The 19,719-nt window shown below is 37.4% G+C and overlaps 1 protein-coding gene across 4 annotated transcripts in view; it reads left to right on the top strand.

Moving 5' to 3' along the window:
• Positions 1-19,719, top strand: part of LOC108101621 (inactive dipeptidyl peptidase 10) — a 319,002-nt gene that overhangs the window by 62,575 nt on the left and 236,708 nt on the right. For 3 of the 4 annotated variants that reach the window (XM_043208356.1, XM_043208358.1, XM_043208359.1), the window contains exon 2: positions 13,381-13,782. The exons of the other annotated variant lie outside the window; for it this stretch is intronic. The gene's annotated coding sequence lies outside the window, so the exon portion shown is untranslated. The remainder of the gene's footprint in view (positions 1-13,380; positions 13,783-19,719) is intronic. 4 annotated transcript variants of the gene reach the window in all.

Below are 19,719 nucleotides of genomic sequence, written 5' to 3'. Positions count from 1 at the left end.
TATCTATGCCACCTTCTAAGTGATAGGATTTCTTTTTTTATGATAAATTTTATGAAATTATTATTATGAAAATAATTAACACAAAATATTATTTTTTTTTTTACTTCCAATAAACTATTATTTTTTTTTAAAGTGAATTTTTTTCCAGATTTTTTTTTGGCTTTTTCAGAGGTATCCTCGCGTAACAAGTTCCATACGTAGTCGCCCAGAGTATAGAGCTGGGAGAAAAAAATTTTAAAGCATTGTTATAAAAGCCTAACGGTATATTTGCTTAATACATTTTAATTAATAGATATTGAAATTGCATAAAACGCTTATAACGGTGAAAAAATATTTTCCCAATATGTGATTATAAGGCTGTGAAATATGCAAAAACACGCGTTTTTGGGACATTTGAGTGTGCGTAGAAGCTGATTGGCTATTGATATTAACAAATCCAAAAACTTATATTCTTATTTTCATTAGTAGAAGTGAAAAATAAGAAAAAATCAACTTAAACATTTTTTTGTCGCACAGTGTAATCAAACAAAACAAAAATTAAGTTGCAGACTCCGATTTAAACGAAAATCACGTCGGGGTCACAAAAATGTTTGTGGGGAAGACACCGAATATGCCACCCTTGTAAATAACTAACGCACGAGAAGGTTTAGTTAATTTAAGTATTTATTTGGTGCTGCAAATCTTCGTTTTATGGTTTTTTAATATATGCGTGAACAATGTATTCGAAATAATTCGCTTTTTTATACAGTCGTTCTCACGAGTACAGATGAAGAAGATAAGCAAAGATAAACAAACATAAGAGTAGCTTGAAAAGCAAATTAGGAATACACGGTGCGTCCATTAAGTTTCGAGACATGAACCATATCTCAGCAAATAGTAGCGCCAGCTAGGTATTCGAAGGTGCATTTTAAAGCTTAAACCTTTTTCTATTGACGTGTCAAACTTCATTACATTTGCTTGTCAAATAACAAGGATATGACAGTTTTCCCTAAACAGTTTTTGATCTGATGTTGAAATTCCAACATGGAACAAAGAGCAAAGATCATTGCAGAGAAGTCGTTGCAGCCGCCAGAAATGATCCAAACTTTCTGAAATCAATTGTTACTGGCGACGAAACATGGTGCTTTCAGTATGATCCAGAAACTAAGCGCCAAAGTTCGGAATGGAAGTCAAAAAACTCACCACAAGCCAAAAAAAGCGAAAATCTCCTTCAAAAATCAAAACAATGCTCATCACTTTCTTCGATAGTAAAGGCATTATCCACAAAGAGTTCGTTCCAACTGGTCAAACGGTCACTGGCACGTATTATCTTGAAGTTTTAAAGCATTTGATGGCCAGAATCCGTCGTACTCGACCCGAATATCGCGATCCAGAGAAATGGTGTCTGTTGCACGACAATGCGCCGAGTCACAAATCAATCATTGTTCGTCAGTTTTTGGCCCGAAATCAAGTCTGTGTATTGGACCACCCACCGTATTCACCTGATTTGGCGCCGTGTGACTTCTCCTTGTTTCCAAAGTTGAAGTTGAAGTTGAAAGGATGCTTTTTTGAAGATGTTGAGACCATTAAAACGGCTTCGACACGAGCATTGGAGGCTATTCCACAAAATGAGCTGAAGCACGCATTTGAATCACTATTGAATCGCTGTGAGAAGTGTATTAAAGCGAAGGGAGAATACTTCGAATAATAAATTTGAAAAACTTGAAATATCTTGTTTATTTTGCGATTTATGGAATCAGTCTCGAAACTTAATGGACGCACCGTGTATGTAACGGCAGCGGTACACCTATGTGTACCAGATATGGTACTGGCGGTCTGCTCCGATCAACATTATTTCTACAGTTTTTAAAAAACCGATTTTCCACCATTTCTTCGAAAATCAAGTACCTTGTACCTTCATTTCGACAAACACACAACTAAACCCAAATACGCTTATACCGGGTGTTTTTTTAGAGGTATAGAACTTTAAGTTGGCATCACTGTTCAAGATGGCGACCGATTTAACAGCTGTCAAGTGAATTATTCTCAGTTTGGTTTGGTAATTCATCATGAGCAACGCTTGCAAATAGTGCAATTTTATTTCGAAAGTAATGGTTCAGTGCGGAATACGTATCGCGCACTACGTCCATTTTATCGTCGACAAAATCGTCCATCAGAGCAGTTAATTTGATTAACCATGGAACGTTTTCGCACCACGTTCACTCTTATTGATAACTCGCATCCCCAGAGACGCCGTACGGTGCGTACAGAAGAAGCTATTGCTACTGTAGAGCGTAGTATTGAGGAAGACCCGAATGAGTCCATCCGCCATTGAGCACAGGAATTGGATCTGTGTCCATCCACTTTATGGAAGATTTTGCGGAAGGATCTTGGCTTGCGTGCTTACAAAATCCAACTCGTGCAAGAATTGAAGCCAAACGATCATCAAGCAAGGCGTAGATTCGTCGAATGGGCCCAAAACGAGATTGTCGTTGTTCCCGATTTTCATAAGCGAACTTTGTTTAGCGATGAAGCGCACTTCTGGTTGAATGGCTACGTCAACAAACAAAACTGCCGCATTTCGAGTGAAGCTAATCCTCAAGTGTATGTCGAAACACCGTTACATCCAGAAAAACTGACTGTTTGCTGCGCTTTATGGGCTGGTGGAATCATTGGTCCGTACTTCTTCAAAAACGATGATGGCCAGAACGTTACAGTCAATGGTGATAGGTATAGAGCCATGATTACTAACTTTTTCATTCCTGAATTGAACAGCCATTGTGTCCAGGAGCTCTGGTTCCAACAAGACGGCGCAACATGTCACACAGCTCGTGCCACAATCGATTTATTGAAAGACACGTTTGGTGACCGCCTAATTTCACGTTTTGGACCTGTGAATTGGCCTCCAAGATCTTTTGATTTAACACCGCTAGACTACTTTCTGTGAGGCTATGTAAAGTCATTGGTCTATGCGGATAAGCCACAAACGCTTGACCATTTTTAAGACAACATTCGCCGTATTATTGCCTATATACGGCCGCAAATGTTGGGAAAAGTCATCGAAAATTGGACGTCCAGATTGGACTACATCCGAGCCAGCCATGGCGGTCATATGCCAGAAATCATATATAAAATGATGATGATAATGCCACAAGATTATCTTTCGAATAAAAAAAAATTCATGTCAATCGAATAATCCATCGTTGTTTTATTGCAACTTAAAGTTCTATACCTCTAAAAAAACACCCGTTATGTTACGAGCCTTTTATATTCTTACCTTTACAAGTAGCAGGTACAATTAATAAAAAACACATAGGGGAATGTTGTCAGGGTTGGGCCATATTTTGACCTATGTTCATAAGTTCTGAACGAATGACAATTTAGAATAAGTTTATACATTTTTGGAAAGGTACAAGCGAGAGGAAGTGTTCACCAAAAATAGAGAATAAAAAAACAGAAACAAAAAAAGTTATAGGCGTTAGAAAAAAAAAAAATGTAGTCAGCGTTGGGCCATGTAGTCAGGGTTGGGCCACCTTCAGAAAATCGTTGACAATATCGTAACGTGGTGGAATAAAATTGAATTCAGGTAAATCTGATATTATTTTGTTCATTCATTTAATTATTTGGGATTTTACAGTAAATATCAAATTATTCAGAGTTGTTTTTCGTTTGTAGCGAGAAACACTAAGGAAAAAGATAAAAATGATTCATCTTCTTTTAATCCATCAAAATATTTTTTTAAGGAAATCTATTTAATTTATTTTGCATATTTTTGCTACCAAAAACTTAAATATTACAACAAAAATCGAAAATACACGAATAAAATGTACAAATTTTGATGGCCCATGCCTGACTACAAAAGTGGCCCAACCCTGACGACATGCGGTATTAGTCTATTATGGTATGATATAGCCAAACTATATCTAACAATGAAACTATATCTTAGTATTTTGTAATATAACAACTATATAACGTATTTTTATGCTCACTTTGCGGATGACATGTTGTAATCTTGTGTTATTCCACCTTTTCGGCCAGGTTAAAAAAACTTTTTCGAGCACTTTTTTTTCACAGAACAACGGCACGTAGAAAAATGAAATCCCGAAATAAGTTGTCACGTAGAAAGTTTCGAGTGATCGATAGAAGTTTCTAGATACCCACTAACAGATGGTACTAGAACGAATATTCAAAATATTGAGATGGCCCAAGCCTGACAACGGCCCAACCCTGACAACATTCCCCTATGTATAGTTGTGTTACTTCATATTATACAAACACCGTCCGGATATCATACAGCCATAGAAAACATAATAATGGAAAATTCGACGTATTTAGGGAAGTGCTTTATACAGTACACCTTATAGTTGACGTTGTAAGGATTGGGGAAAAACTCCAGGTTGAGTGTAGATTTTGTAGTCCTCTGCAGTAAGTGTAGGATTTCATTAAACAGGGCAAAAACAGGCGAAGAAGATCATGACTTGCTAGAATACAGTATAGAGATAGTCCTTCATGACCATTAAAAATATAGATTTTTTCCGGTTTCTTAACACTCGATATTCTAAAAATCATGCTCTTGGGATAAAAAACAACGACGTTATCTATTTATTTTCATTAATTCTATATATATTTTTCGATATCTCCTATGCAGAGCTCGCAAATAACAGTTGACCGTTTTTCATCTAGTGCTCTGGGTGCGAGCACAACCGAAAAAGTTCATACTGTCTCGATCTCGCTCTGAGCAAGAGCCCCTTGCTGTCATCATTTGTGTTTTCTGTTGAGCACTTTTCGTTGAGCTCTTTGCATTTCGGTCTTTCAATGAGCAGTGCGTAAGGAGCAGATCGAGAAACGCTCGCACAATGAGAGTCACCAAAAGACCGATTGACCGAAAAACTCAATGCAAACGGTCTTGGCATTTACACACACACGTTCAATTCACGAAGACGATTAATATATTTCGTCCGCAAAACCGATGTTTTACGATTTGCTTGCCTATACGTGCACTGTATACCAATACATATGCAAAAGACCTTTTGCTTCACTGAAAACGACAAAACGGTCCTGGAGCAATCAGAACAAAACCGAATAGAAAAAATCGGTTTCGGTCTGAGCGCAACCGAACCCATTCACGATCCCATAAATCGGTCGTTCTCTGAGACTTTTCGTAAAGGGTCTGGAGAATACTGTTATTAGCAGACAACGAGAAACGGTCGACTGTTATTTGCGAGCTCTGCTTCTATGGCAGCTTTGATATATTTATCCGATTTTGATAAAATTTAATTCGGCATTCGATAGTGGTTAAAAAACACCATTTGGAAGAAATCAAGTCGATATGATAAAAAACAACGACGTGAGGAATTTTTTTCATTCTGTCATATGGAAATCTTATCCTATACATATATGCGCCCGATGTGTGTGTTATATACTGCGTGCAATAACTACACAACTTTTGGTAAAGTTTAAGAAAGATAGCTTTAAAACTAAGAGACTAGTTTACATAGAAATAGGAAAGACATACAGACGTATTTCGCTTCTGTTTATGATGAACGGGGCTAACAGAGTTAAGTTCTTAAAAACCTAAAAATATGTATGGATTTATGGACGAAAAATAGAGAAATATGGACGAAAAAGTTGACAAATATGGAATAAAATGAATAAATATGGATAAATATAGGTAGTATAGACGAAAAAAGATATAAATATAGGGATAAAAATGGATAAACGTAGACGATTATATCGATCATATCAACTTTTTATGACAATGAAAAATTAGAAATCGCTACAAACAAAAGTGCGCCGTTTGTCTCAAAGATCATTGCAGAACAATATGACATGTTGTGTCAGATTAGTAAAAAGTGTTTATATGATGAAAATGAACGCTCAACATCGCAAGATGTAACAGGAGCATTTGCATATGCATTCAGTTCAGCAGGTGATAAATTCAGGATAAGATCGTCACCTTCTGTATAACTATCAATGAGATTTCCTGCTAACATTCGCGATATGTCCTGAAGAATTCGCAGATTCATAATTGTTACATTCGATGATACATATTTTGATTGATTAACGACGCAACGATGTTTTGTTTACATTATTTATTATCGAGTATAAGGCAAACGACAGAAATTTCATAATATTTGAGCCAAACATATCTTTCTATAGGTTTTCAGACACTTTAATGCTCAAAATATGGATTTATTCAAGTGATTGTGTAAAATATGGATTTATAGGGAAAAAGGCGAAAATATGGAAATAAATATTTTTTCATTTAAAAACATAACTCTGTTAGCCCTGATGATAAAGATCAATAATATACATATGACGAAGATTCATTTCCATCAGAATCTTCAGCTGGACTTTCGGCGAAACGTTTTTTGGCACGTGGCATGTTCAAATTCTTTATCCAGACTGATTTCACAACTCCTGTCGGCGTCTTTTCAATTCCTCTTCATTTTCTAATACACACGCACAGTGTGGTGAATTATGACATACACTATCTGTATCACTCATGCCCACGGCCAAACTACGTTGACAGAACTATATATCTGCCTCGCACGAAAGAATGGAGAAACAGTAAGAAACAAAACAATGATGTACCAACAAATAATAATTATAATTTTAATATTCAAAATAATCTGCGACACGGCCTTCCTGACCTATCTCACGTCCTCGTGAGTTTACAAAATAAAGGTTTTACAAAATCAATTCTCTTATTTTCTATACAAATTCAAGTTCAAGCGATTTTCGCGAAAATACATTTTTTTTTTCGTAAATCAAAATCTAACAAAATCATTTCAAAGTTTTCTCTTATTCTTCTTATTTTTTTTCTTTTTACTCTCTTACAACGTTTGCCATGAGATCCAGATTACCACCAAATTTAATTCAAACAATTGAAATTATTCAACCTCTTTTTTTTCATAAGGTGATCATATTATTCATTTCATTTACAAAATCAATGCCAACAACTAGCGCACAGTCATTCACAAAATAAACTGGCCAGTCGATAAACAAGTTCATTTAGCCCACAGCTTACATCCAAAAAAAAAAAACCGGCCATCAAATATAGCTCGCAGTTTAGTTTATGAGCCGGCCAAATAACAGATCTCCGATCATTACCAAAATTTCAGCCTTACTGCAGCAGATGGCGAACCACATAACTCGGGTGCCCACCTCTACAGAAAGCCATGAAATATGGAACTGATCCGGGAGTTTACAATGTCTTTATTCTATCTCAAGGTCACAGCCCTCACCGGCTTTATCAATGGCATCTTCATCACTGCCTTCACCATTTGGTCCTGTGATTTCTTCATTATCACACTCATTATCCAACTCTGTGGTAATCCCCTTCTCAGGCATACGTCTCAAAAATTCGTGAGAATATTTATATGTTCTATTATTGGTTAATGCCTTAAGTCTATACCGATCTCCTTCCAATATTTCGGTTACTAAAAACGGTCCTCTAAACTTAGGGTCTAGTTTTGTCTGATGACGCTCTTCGTTCTTAAGCAGGACGTGGTCACCAACTTTGTGTTTTACAATAATAGCCTTATCCTTATCAAATCTAGCCTTATCGTAATTGGCACTCTTTTCCATGTTTTCCTTAGCCATTTCTCTAACTTTGTCAACATCAACATCGTTCTTATTTTCGACAACAGGTACGAGACCAAATGGCCTTGCTTCTTTGCCAATAAGCATTTCTAAAGCGCTAACCTTAGTCACTCTATTGGTCGTACAATTAAGAGCCAGTTGAATTTCACACAAAGCATCCTGCCACGACCCCTGACCCGTTTCAACCGCCGCACAGTGGTCGGTCCCATAGGCCAAAAATCAAAAAATCAATTTTGGAATTTTGATTTCAAAGTTGGCTCATCTGTTTATCAATAGAACAAGGCTTTAAAAGCAGTTATTAGTTTTGTTTTGCTCCACACATTCGCAGAGAAATTGGCGCGCAAAGTGAGCGCACAAACCCAGCGATCAACTGAAAGCGTGCGCATGTCTTCTGAAAACGTTAAGTTAATAATTAAAAAAAAATATAAAACAATCGTTTAATATCCGAAAGTGAAATGAATATTAAAGTTGAAGGTTTGTAGATTGTGTTTTTCTAATTTTTATTAATTTTGCATGCTATATGTGACTGTGACAATAATTGTTTATCCACCTCAATTTTACAAGTTCTGCAGAACTAAACATCAATATTCTGCAAAGGTAAAAGTTGTGTTCCCAAAACTTCTCAATAATGAAATTTTTTTTAAAATGTTAATCAATATTTGATTAGTATTTTCTGTGAAAATCATCTGCGAATAGCTGCGAATCCGTTCAGAATCTGTTAAAGAAGACGAGTACCTCGTTCCTTTTTCATCAGTTTTTGGTTTTCTAGAGTAACCATTTCTAATATATATTGAAAAATTTATTTTTTATTACTTTTATTTTACTTTAAATTTATGTTAATCATCGTTTTTTGTTATCTTTTGTTAATTTTTTAACCAAAATTAAGTGTTTAATAAATATAATTTTTGTCAGTTACGCTTAAAAAAAAGTGTAGTATGCATTTGGGAGTCAAATTTTGAACATTTTATGGTAAACACGATGGTAGCGGATATATTTGGCTTTAATGGTGCTGATACTTAAAATATAACATTCATATTCATATATGAATATACAAAAAAAATTTCAACTCGATATTCCTACTGGAAGTATTTTTGGCCGCCTTCTCCATACAAGACCGACCACTGTGCGCCGTTAGCATGGACTTTAGAGTACTCATAACTCGTTCTACTTGGCCATTGGCCCGACTAGCACCCGTGGCGATTAAATGTAAATCTATCTTTTGTACAGAGCAGAAATCACGGAATGCTGAGCTAGAAAAACTACGTCCCTGATCTGCAATCAGACGGGAAGGGACGCCAAACAACGATATTAGTGATTTTAATGCCTTAATACAATTCTCCGTGTCTAGTCTCACTGTATGGGACAAAAAAACAAACTTGGTGAAGGCGTCTATTGACACGATTATGTACTCCTTCTGATCATTTTTACCACTAAGCTTCCCTGTGATGTCCATGTGGACTGTATGCCACGGGATGGTAACCTTCGGTATGGGATGCAATTCGGCTTGTACCCTACCAGATGGGGGCTTTGACAATCTGCATGTAATACAATTGTCGACAAATTTGCGAACGTACTTGGACATCTTGTCAAACCAATAGTATTCGTACATTTTCTCAAGGGTTTTTTCCCAACCAAGGTGCATAATGGACTCGTGCACATTATTTACGGCTGACCACCTGAACGGCTTCGGGATGATAGGCAGACAACGAGTTTTCCCATTTCTTTGGATTTTCCTGTACAGCGTTCCTGCCCTTAATTCGTACGTTTTGGCCAAATCCTCGGAAAGATCATCGTTACGCAGTTTGGAAACAATGGACGACGTTTCTTCGTCTCGTTGCTGCTCAGCTAACAACCAATTGTCGGTAATCTCTGTCAAATTTATATGTTTTTCCACTGTACCTTTTGACTTGATGCGATCTTTTGATATGGGATTTCGAGACAGAAAATCCACGTGAGCCATTCGTTCGCCTGGCCTATACTGAATGTCAAACTCAAAAGATTGCATGTACGACCACCACCTATGGACTCTCGGAGTCAGTTCGGTTTTTGTTCGAGATGCCTTGAGCGAATTGCAATCGGTAAAAACGACAAAATGTCGACCATGCAAGTAGTGGCGAAAATGCTTAATAGAATTATAAACTGCAAGTGTTTCCAGCTCATAAGAATGGTAACGAGATTCCGCTGATGAAGTCCGTTTACTGAAGTATTCGATAACTCTTGGCTTGTGTTCGATTTTGTGCAATAAAATTGCGCCATACCCGTCAGCACTCGCATCTGTATGAAGCTCAATAGGAAATTGTGGATCGAAGATAGTAAGAACAGGTTCACTGGTCAGGATAGAAATTACTTTCTGTCGTATTTGCTCGTGCTCCGATTCCCATAAAAATGACATACTTTTTGAAGTATGAGCATAGAGGGGTTTTAGTAACTGTGAAAATTTGGGTACGAATTGACGAAAATACGAGACCAGTCCTATAAATTGTCTCAGTTGAGTTACAGATTGCGGAGGCGGCAAATCTATAAGAGCTTGTATTTTCCTAGGATTCGGACGAATTTCACCTGCTCTAACTTCGAAGCCCAAATATTCGACACAAGATTTAAGAAAGGAACATTTTTTTAAGTTGAAAGAAAATCCTGCTTCAGCGAGTGCTTGTAAAGTAATTTGTAGTCTATTGAAAGCTTCCTCCTTTGTTCGTGCAACTACCATTACATCGTCCATGTAAACAATGGCATATGTATAAGTCAGATCACCTAGGGCACGATTAATAGCCCTTTGGAATACAGAAGGCGCATTTTGAAGCCCGAAGGGCATTGCCAAGTATTCGTACTGCCCTTCTGGAGTTACAAACGCCGTCCGTTCAATAGAGCTTTCATGTATTGGGATCTGATGGAAGCCGCTCGCCATATCAATACACGTGAAAAACTTAGCACCACTCAACCTAGCTATCTGATCAGATATGAGTGGCAAGGGGTACTTGTCGGAAATAGTATTGGCATTAAGCTCCCGATAATCGACACAAAGACGGTCTGTACCATTTTTCTTACGGACAAGTAACATCGGACTCGCGAAAGGAGAGGAACTGGGCCTTATTATGTTTGCATCCAACAGCTCTTGAATGGAATGTCTAACCTTTTCTTTTTCTTCCACACTCAATCGGTAAGGGCGCCTCTGAACCGTCTTATTTTGATCAATCAAGCGAATCTCTAGCTGTCCCGTAGTCACGCGGCTCTGTGGGATACCGTTTATGAACGAATTTGAATACCCCTGTAATATTGATAGCAGTTTATCTTTGTCTTGTCCATGCAAACCGGTATCAATATCAGCCAGGTCAGGAGTGAATTCGGAAACTACGACAGGTAATACAGACCTTGTGTTAAACATAGTAAGCGCGCTTGATGTAATTGTTACGCCGATGCCCTGACTCAAAATTTCCCGACCAATCAGAGCGTCGTATTTGATACAATTATCTAAAACTGCGTGAAATAAGATTTCAAAAGAACGCTCACAAATTAAAACATTTGCCAATATCTGTAAAGTGCTGCTAACAGAGTTGCCACCTATACCCCTCAATCTCACTACGTTGTTTATTCTAGTGCCGGATAATCTCAGTGATGCAGTCTCTTTGATAAGTGAGCACTCGGCTCCAGAGTCGAAGTAAAATTGGAACGACTCACCAAACTGCAGCAACGTTCCTAAGGGCTCAAGTACGGTGCAGATGTTCACGTCTTTGATGGTATTACTCTTGATTGGCGGACGCTCCTGACGATCCGGGCACACAGTAGATACATGTCCAGCTTTTCCACATTTGTAACAGATCACGGACGATCGATCTTTTGCTCCAATATATCCAGATTGTTGATTACGGAGCTGCTGACGCTGAATTGTCTCTTTGTTAAAGCGACATTCCGCCTTCTTGTGGCCGGGTTTACCACAGTTATGACACGTGATGTGAGACATAGCCCTGGCTCTTTTTCCTTGTGGTGCTGAGAAGTTGTCACTCAAATGCTGGCTCTGTCTGGCGTCAAACGAAAAGGCTTTGAGCTCCTGATGCAACTCGTTTCGGGTTTTGATGTCCGTCGTAAAAACCAAACGGCGCAATCGTTTGTCTATCCCAGCTGCATGTGCCAACGTAACGGATACTGCAATCTGCTCGACGCTGAGTGACCTCCAGCGGGCCATAAGCGAAGTGACCATTCTGCTCCCATACAGCGACAAACACTCTCCTTCGTTTGGGCGTGCATTTAGCAAATTCATAACGGTTGCGGCCAAAGTCTCCGTTCCAGAAAAATATTGCAAAAATAATTCTCGGAACTGCGTCCATGTAATACCGGGAAAACATGTCTGCGAGAGCCAGTGAGATGCGGTGCCTTCCAGTGATCTGCTGAGGGCCATTACAAGAGCGCTGCCCACTAGTTGGTTTTCAGACAAGATGTAGTCGACTGTTGAACACCAGGACAGAGCGTCTGATCCCACACGATCGGGGTTAAACTTTGGCAGTACAAGGTTTTTGGCATCTTTTGGCTCATTTTGAGAGCACTGCACTTGTTTTATTAGTTCAGCGAAATTACGATTTTGCAACTCCAAAATTGACAAAAGATGTGCATCATTAGCTGGAGGCGGAGGTGATCCCACTTCTGATGACGAAGATTCATTTCCATCAGAATCTTCAGCTGGACTTTCGGCGAAACGTTTTTTGGCACGTGGCATGTTCAAATTCTTTATCCAGACTGATTTCACAACTCCTGTCGGCGTCTTTTCAATTCCTCTTCATTTTCTAATACACACGCACAGTGTGGTGAATTATGACATACACTATCTGTATCACTCATGCCCACGGCCAAACTACGTTGACAGAACTATATATCTGCCTCGCACGAAAGAATGGAGAAACAGTAAGAAACAAAACAATGATGTACCAACAAATAATAATTATAATTTTAATATTCAAAATAATCTGCGACACATATATACTTTTGGGGTGAGGTGTCTTCTTCATTGCGTTGCAAACTTCTGACTGAAATATTAATACCCTTTGCTCTGTAAGGGTATGAAAATGGATGCGCGGCTGCAACTACATTGCTGACAATCTGGCCAGCCTTGGCTGCACCATATTATTCCTTCCAAGTAAGGAGTATAAACTTTGGGGCATAGGAAATCTCAAACTGGAACTTCTTAGAGCCAGGCAGGGTGGGTGCTAATAAAGAGCCCGGGATAAATAAGAAACCTCAATAGTATAAAATAAATTCATGACATCATTTACCTGACCTAACCTAGTCATTAACTAAATTAAAGTTTTCGCGCAAAGTGATATGCTTGAGACACATTCACAGTTGGACAGAAAATGGACCATTGCAAGCCAATGTTGACCAATTGTAGAGTTCGTACTCGGTAAGCATTAACCGAAGAAGCTGACCTACTGACTTATGTATAATCATTTCTAAATAAATTCAAGGAAACTCTGATTTGTCTGAGAGTTTTATTTTGGAGTTGTGCAGTGCTTATTTATTACAACAGGCTTTAGCGGAGTGGATCGAATGATTTGCTAAGAGAAGCTATGCGCTCTTTAAGGATCTTTAAACAATGTTTGAACGCCATTACTCTCATATAAAGATTTCTTTAATCTCTTCACTAGTTTCCTGTTCTCCCTATGTTAGATATTTAATGCAAATAATAGCCCTACAAAAAATAAAATCCAATTATTGAATGTCATTCATATTTATACAAAATTTGTTATTGAACATTAAGACTTTATTTCAATTTTATACATTATAACACATGCAAATTTTTTTTTCTAGTTTCCAATCCTCCATGAATTCAAGCAAAGATTTTAAAGCTCTTGACAGTTATTTATGTCAATCATTTAAAGTTTGGAATAATGCCATAAGTTTTCCCCTGATAATATTTTTAATGGCAAGCAGATGATAGAGGCTGAAGGACCTAAGAATCAGGATATTATGATACTTTTTTGGTTAAAACTTATTTGTGGACATACGCAGGCTGACATCAATCAAATACCTATCATCAATAAAATGTCTTAGATTGACTTTAAAAAGTTATCAAAGAACCGATTTCTATGCTCTAATAAAAAATCAATGTTTCTTCTTACGGAAGTTAAAAAGACTGTAATTCTTCGTTCAAGACATTAAGCGCAAACAAAACGCTTATGATTGGCTGGATCAATTGGCTTTTACAAAACGGTAAGTCTGCATCTCCTTAGCTTAAGTTTCTTTTAAGCAGATCACCTATGGCCAAAATTTTTGTCAATATTACTATGTATTTGTAAAATAAAATAAAAAATTTTTGCATCAAAATATTTTTTAAAGGTTAAATACTTTAATGAGGATTAATTTTTTTAATTTCCTTAATTTGAAGATAGACAGTGCCCCTAATATTATATATGGCGCATTTACAAAAACAGCTAATTCTGCGTTGATTCCAAACACTAGGTTATTAATTTATTTCAAAATTGCATTTAAATGTTTATAAAATTTTTTATGTTAATGATTTCTTTGCTATTTCTTTTGATTATGATTATGGTTATGGCGTCATAGCCTTGATCAAAAAATTAATTTGTCTCGCTTTAACCAGAAACATGTGACTTAGTGTAAACGTACAGTAACAAGGCTGCCACACTCGAAAAACTGGTAGTAAACTATATAAAGATTATATAAGAAAAAATAGGTAAAAAAACTTTTTAAGTTAAACCGTTTTATGGAAAACATACAATGTTCAAGATAAATGTAGGGGAGAAGTGTGGGTTGTGGGCATGGGTCGGTTGTGGGCACCCCTACGTATATTTTCACAAAATGAAGATTGACTTTTGTTGGTAATGTCATTCGCAAGCAATTACCCTATGTATGATTTATGCCAAATATCAAAGTAAATGAACGCGTTCGCTTTTTGAAATGAACGAATTGGTTTTTTTTGTGCTTGGAAAAGGTGGTGAAACTTTATTCAAAGATTTTCAATAGTGTATCAATTAAAGTGAATCGATTAAAAAGGCAAGTGTAATGCATTTTTATTTAGTCAAAGCATTATACTAAATGGAACAATATCGATTTGAACCAAAAAATTTATGCAAACACATTTTTTAATTACTTCTTAAAATGTCTGCGAAAGTTGGTTGTGGGCACCAAAATTGGGGGGGTTGTGGGCACCCGTTTTTTTTTGGCAAATTTTTTTATTACCTACAATTTCTTGTAAAATTGTTTTCAAAATTTGTTTGGAACCCTCTAGAACATTCTTGTAGAAATCTTAGGCCCTTGGAAAAGGATCCTCTCCCACTGAGAGGGATTATCACTCAATTGTGACATCTGCGATCGAGCCTTTCATCCGAAATATGTGGACATGCGGGGCAGTCATTATACATGTCAAAATTGTGTTTCCGACGATGAATAACGCCTATGTAGTCTTTGAAATAAATAAATTGTCAGTTTGTTGATATTGGTTGCTGTTTTTTTTTTCCATATTATACCATTTGTATCATTTTTACCCAGGGTGCCCACAACCCCCCAAAAAAAATTTTAGCTGAAAATTACGATTTTACAAAAGTCCATATGAAATTTTTTCGCATGACAAAATCAAGAATGTTTCTTAATATTTAGTTAGCTTAGATCTCTAGCTTTACACAGATATCCATATGTCCAAATAATATGCACTAGTTCGGTAATTATAAGCCAAAAACAAAACTATGCCCACAACCCCCACATCTCCCCTACTAAATAAAATTAAAATTCAAGATGGCGGCCTCTGCAAAATGGCGGATAACTTAGGTTTTATCAATCCCATCAACATGGCTATCATTGTCACTGTCAAACACATCAGATTAATTCAGATCAATCTGAAAACAAACGGGGTAAGCTAAATAATAATAATAATTATGAAAGAAACTGCAACACAGCGTAAACGAAGGTTTCAAAAAGCGAAAGAAAATATTAAAGCAAAACGAGCTAAAGAAAGTGAAGTTGATAGAAATGGTCGATTACAGAAACGACGGGAACAAAAAGCATCAAAAACACAGAGCAGAGCTTATAATCTGCAGGCATTCGAGAAGGCTATTAACACAACATGTATATGTCGGAGGGTCGTTTGTCTTTTCCATTTCTTTAACTAGAATCCTCAGCAGCAAGTTCTGTTCGTTTGCCAGGCGCTTTCTGAACTCCCAAGTCAGTGACTTCCCAAGAGTCTTCTTTCCAAATTTCTAATTTCTACTCAATTCTTATACATTGTTAGTCCTCTCTTTCTAGCATGTATGTCAGCGCTTAACGAACAGACCTCAAACATTAAAAAAAAAATATTTAAAACGCGTTAGATTCGTTTTATAAACCCAAAAATAAAAAAAAAGGAAAAAAAAATTTTAAGTTAAACCGTTTTATGTAAAACATGTACTAAATGTACTAAAAGCCTAAAAACAATATAAAATATATACAGACGTGGGAATTATAAACATATGCTTAGACTAGACTAAAATAAAACCGTGGGGCAAGTCAATTGTGTACAATCGTTGATTAAAATGTTTGTTTGCCCCACGGTTTTACTTTTAGTCTAGTCTAAGCATATGTTTATAATTCCCACGTCTGTATATATTTTATATTATTTTTAGGCTTTTAGTACATTTAGTACATGTTTTACATAAAACGGTTTAACTTAAAAAATTTTTTTTACCTTTTTTTATTTTTGGGTTTAGGTTGCTGTGATGTTTTTATAAAACGAATCTAACGCGTTTTAAATATTTTTTTTTTTTAATGTTTAATGTTTAAATAACGTCGAATCGCGGGTCTTACGATCGCGTATTTTTTTGTACAAAGGTCGAGGGTCTTACGACGCGTTGTGTGCCAATTAATAAAATGTCCTTTTAAGGATTTATTTTAAGACGCGGGGATTACTCGAGTTAGAAGACTTTGGGCTTGCGAGGTGATGACCATCACGATTTATTTCCAAAGTAAATGCTAAGTACATAAATTCTTCTAAAGAAAGCTAGCTCTATGCCCTGAAAGTGCTGACCCGGCTGCCCATACATGGTGTTGGGTAGCCGCCGTTGCATCGTAGTGCATGACCGAAGCTTGGGATTTTGGCAACATCGTCGTGCAATGTCCGCAGGTGTCGCTGGCCTTGCATTATTGTCACGACGGTTATGCATGATCAGCTTGGGAACTTCCGTTTTGCTGGGAGACCGCGTTAACTTATATTTTTCGATCTTTCCTATGGCAGCTCTATGAGAAATTTGATAGTAGTTGAAAAACACTATCTGGAAGAAATCAAGTCGGTATGATTAAAAACAACGGCGTGATAATTTTTTATTTTATTATCCGATATATTTCGATATTTCGCTATCTGATATCGTCGTCCGATCCGGCCTGACTTGTATACTGCGTGGAATAACTACACAACTTTTCATAAATATTCAGCAAGATAGCTTTAAAACTGAGAGACTAGTTTACATAGAAACGGTCAGACGGACAGACGTACGGACGTATTTCGATTTAGATCGTGATGCTGATCGAGAATATATATAAGTTATCTTGTAGTCGGTTGCTCGGTGGTAAGGCTGCTCCAGATCCGGCCGATGATGAGGTGGCACCGGTAGGGTGCTTGATGAGTAGTAGCGGTTCAAGATAGGTTAGAATTGGCGGCCGGGCTGCTGGTCCCAGGTGGCCGCTGATGGTGTGCCACCGGTAGGGTGGTTGATGAAGTGTAAAATAAAGTTTATATACCTATACCCCTGGCCCTAAGCTCAGTGGGCGAATGGAAATAATAAGGTGTCGATAGCCGGAGTAAAGTTTACGGATCTAAGTGCTCTTTATTCAAATGATTATAAAACAGTAGGGTGCTTAGTCGGCAGGCCGACCGCATGACAGTGGGAAATGCTAACGATCGCAAAATGAGCATAACTCACCATACCGGGAACCAATGGGATCCAGGCACGGCCCCCAAAGGCGGGTATGCTGAGTCGGCATCTAGAAAGACTTGGGTGATCCAAGAATCACCCAAGATTTCTACCGACTGTTGTTACCCCTCAGAAGTGTTAACTTATACTTTATGGGGTCTAAGGTGTCTCCTTCACTGCGTTGCAAACTTCTGACTGAAATTATAAAACCTTCTGCAGGGGTGTACAAAAACAATATAAACAGTAATAACTCAACTGTATAAAGCAACTCATCAGAAAAACAAACTAACGCAATTTCATAGTTTTTGTTATTCTATTGCTTCTTATTGTTAGTTTTTCCTCACAAAGTCAGCGATGGTAATGGTAATTCTAAAGTTTTATCGAATTTTCTATAAAAACGACATAACGGAATTTGGAAAGAGAAAAATCTGTATAAGCTAAGTTACAAAACAATTATAGCAACGCTGTTTTTATTTCCGGGGCTATAACTGTTGAAAAGTTTGCAACAGGTGGAAGAAGGCTCTTGCGACTCCATAAGGTAAATATTCTGAATCAAAATGTCGGTCCGTCTGTATAGGCGTCGAGTTCTCGGGAAAAATGTAGATACTTGATATTTGTATGTAGCGCAAGTTTGTGCCGCGCCCACTTTTTTGCCCACTATTATGCGTATGTTCTTTAACCCATATGCTGTGCATGGGGTTTAAGAAGGACTGTTAAATGACAATGAGAATTAAATGTTCCGTAATTTTTGGTTTTTACCCAAAGCTGCCCTTCAGGACTCGCTCCCATATTGTTCCCCTTTCAAAATATTTTTGTGCAATATGACATGTTACGCCTTCTATGTAAGGGTATTTGGTAGTCGGTCACATGACTATAGCGTTCTCTCTTGTTTTTTGATGTAAAACTTCTTTAGGCTCTTTTAAAAATGTAACGGTAACGTCACGCAAGTAGGCAACGAAGTGTCGAAAAAGAAAAAGAGAGCGATCGAGACCGATTGAGACACAGCAAGACAGGGCGAACGTAGCATGAAGCAACTAGCGATGGAGTGAGAATAGCGAGCAGACAAATGAGAAAGATCGAGAGAATCGTCGGCTGCGTCTTCCCCCTATTGCGCACTACAATGAGTGCCAGTGAGAGTATGTTTTCTTATAAGTGCGAAAGAAACATAAGAAGATGATGTCGTTTTACCCTTTTGCTGTGCATGGGGTTTAAAAAGGACTGTTATATGACAGTGAGTATTAATTGTTCCGTAATTTTTGTTTTTTACCCAAAGCTGTCCTTCAGGACTCGCTCCCATATTGTTCCCCTTTCAAAATATTTTTGTGCAATATGACATGTTACGCCTTGTATGTGCTTGCTGGAATAAATGTAATAAGAATGTTGTCGCGTCATCCAGCCGCAGCAGATATTCAGATTCTCTTAATGCTAGCTCTCAGCTTATCTGCATAATTACCATCGCTCTCTCTCTCTCTCTTTATCTTTCTATTCGCTCTCTCTCGTTGCTTGTTGGTTTATACTTTGGGTCAGCAATCGGTTGATCTGCGTCTTGATTCAATTCAATTGTATTACTTCTTTTCGATCTCGCGGAACATTTATAACTCATTTTCGTCGAAATAAAATCGCTGCTACAAAATTCGAAAACAAAATTTTCTTCGTGCATAATTACTTCAACAGCTAATAAAAAAGCTTATTAGCTCAACATTTGGTGACCCCGACGTGATTTGTGCATAAAAGGGACTCAGTGCAAGTCACAAAAATTAATTATTTTACCAGGCAAAATATTTTGCTTTATCTGTGTTACAGCTACATTGTGCGTTTACCTGCCATAAACACCACAAATGTTTATAAATTGATTTCTGAAAATAACACTGGTCAACACAAGTCTTGTTTCCTTTATTTTTTTATCTGTTATTGGGTATTTCTATGGCCCTGAGTATGAAAAAAATACTGGAAGATTGCTAACAGCTCCAGTTTTTTAAATATAGAGTTCTATTATTTTGATAAAAAAGTACAGAAAATGAATAAATGATGTTAACAAAATGTCTATTGAACATTATCAAATGATCTTTTATACGATTTTCTTGAATGGACGACTTTAGGTAGATCACGTTGCAAACTCCAGCAGTAGTCTGCCATCATATGTGAGTCCCACCGCCCCTGATACCGCTCTTCCATTGTTCGAAGATCCTGATGGAATCTTTCACCCTGCTCCTCACTAAAATCACCTAGATTTTGTGGAAATCGGTCT

The sequence above is a fragment of the Drosophila ficusphila genome, unplaced genomic scaffold (assembly GCF_018152265.1).
Source record: "Drosophila ficusphila isolate 14025-0441.05 unplaced genomic scaffold, ASM1815226v1 contig_414, whole genome shotgun sequence".
In the NCBI taxonomy this organism is placed as follows: Eukaryota; Metazoa; Arthropoda; class Insecta; order Diptera; family Drosophilidae; genus Drosophila; species Drosophila ficusphila.
The sequence above is the reverse complement of the archived record's forward strand: the minus strand, read 5'-3'. Positions and strand labels throughout refer to the sequence as shown.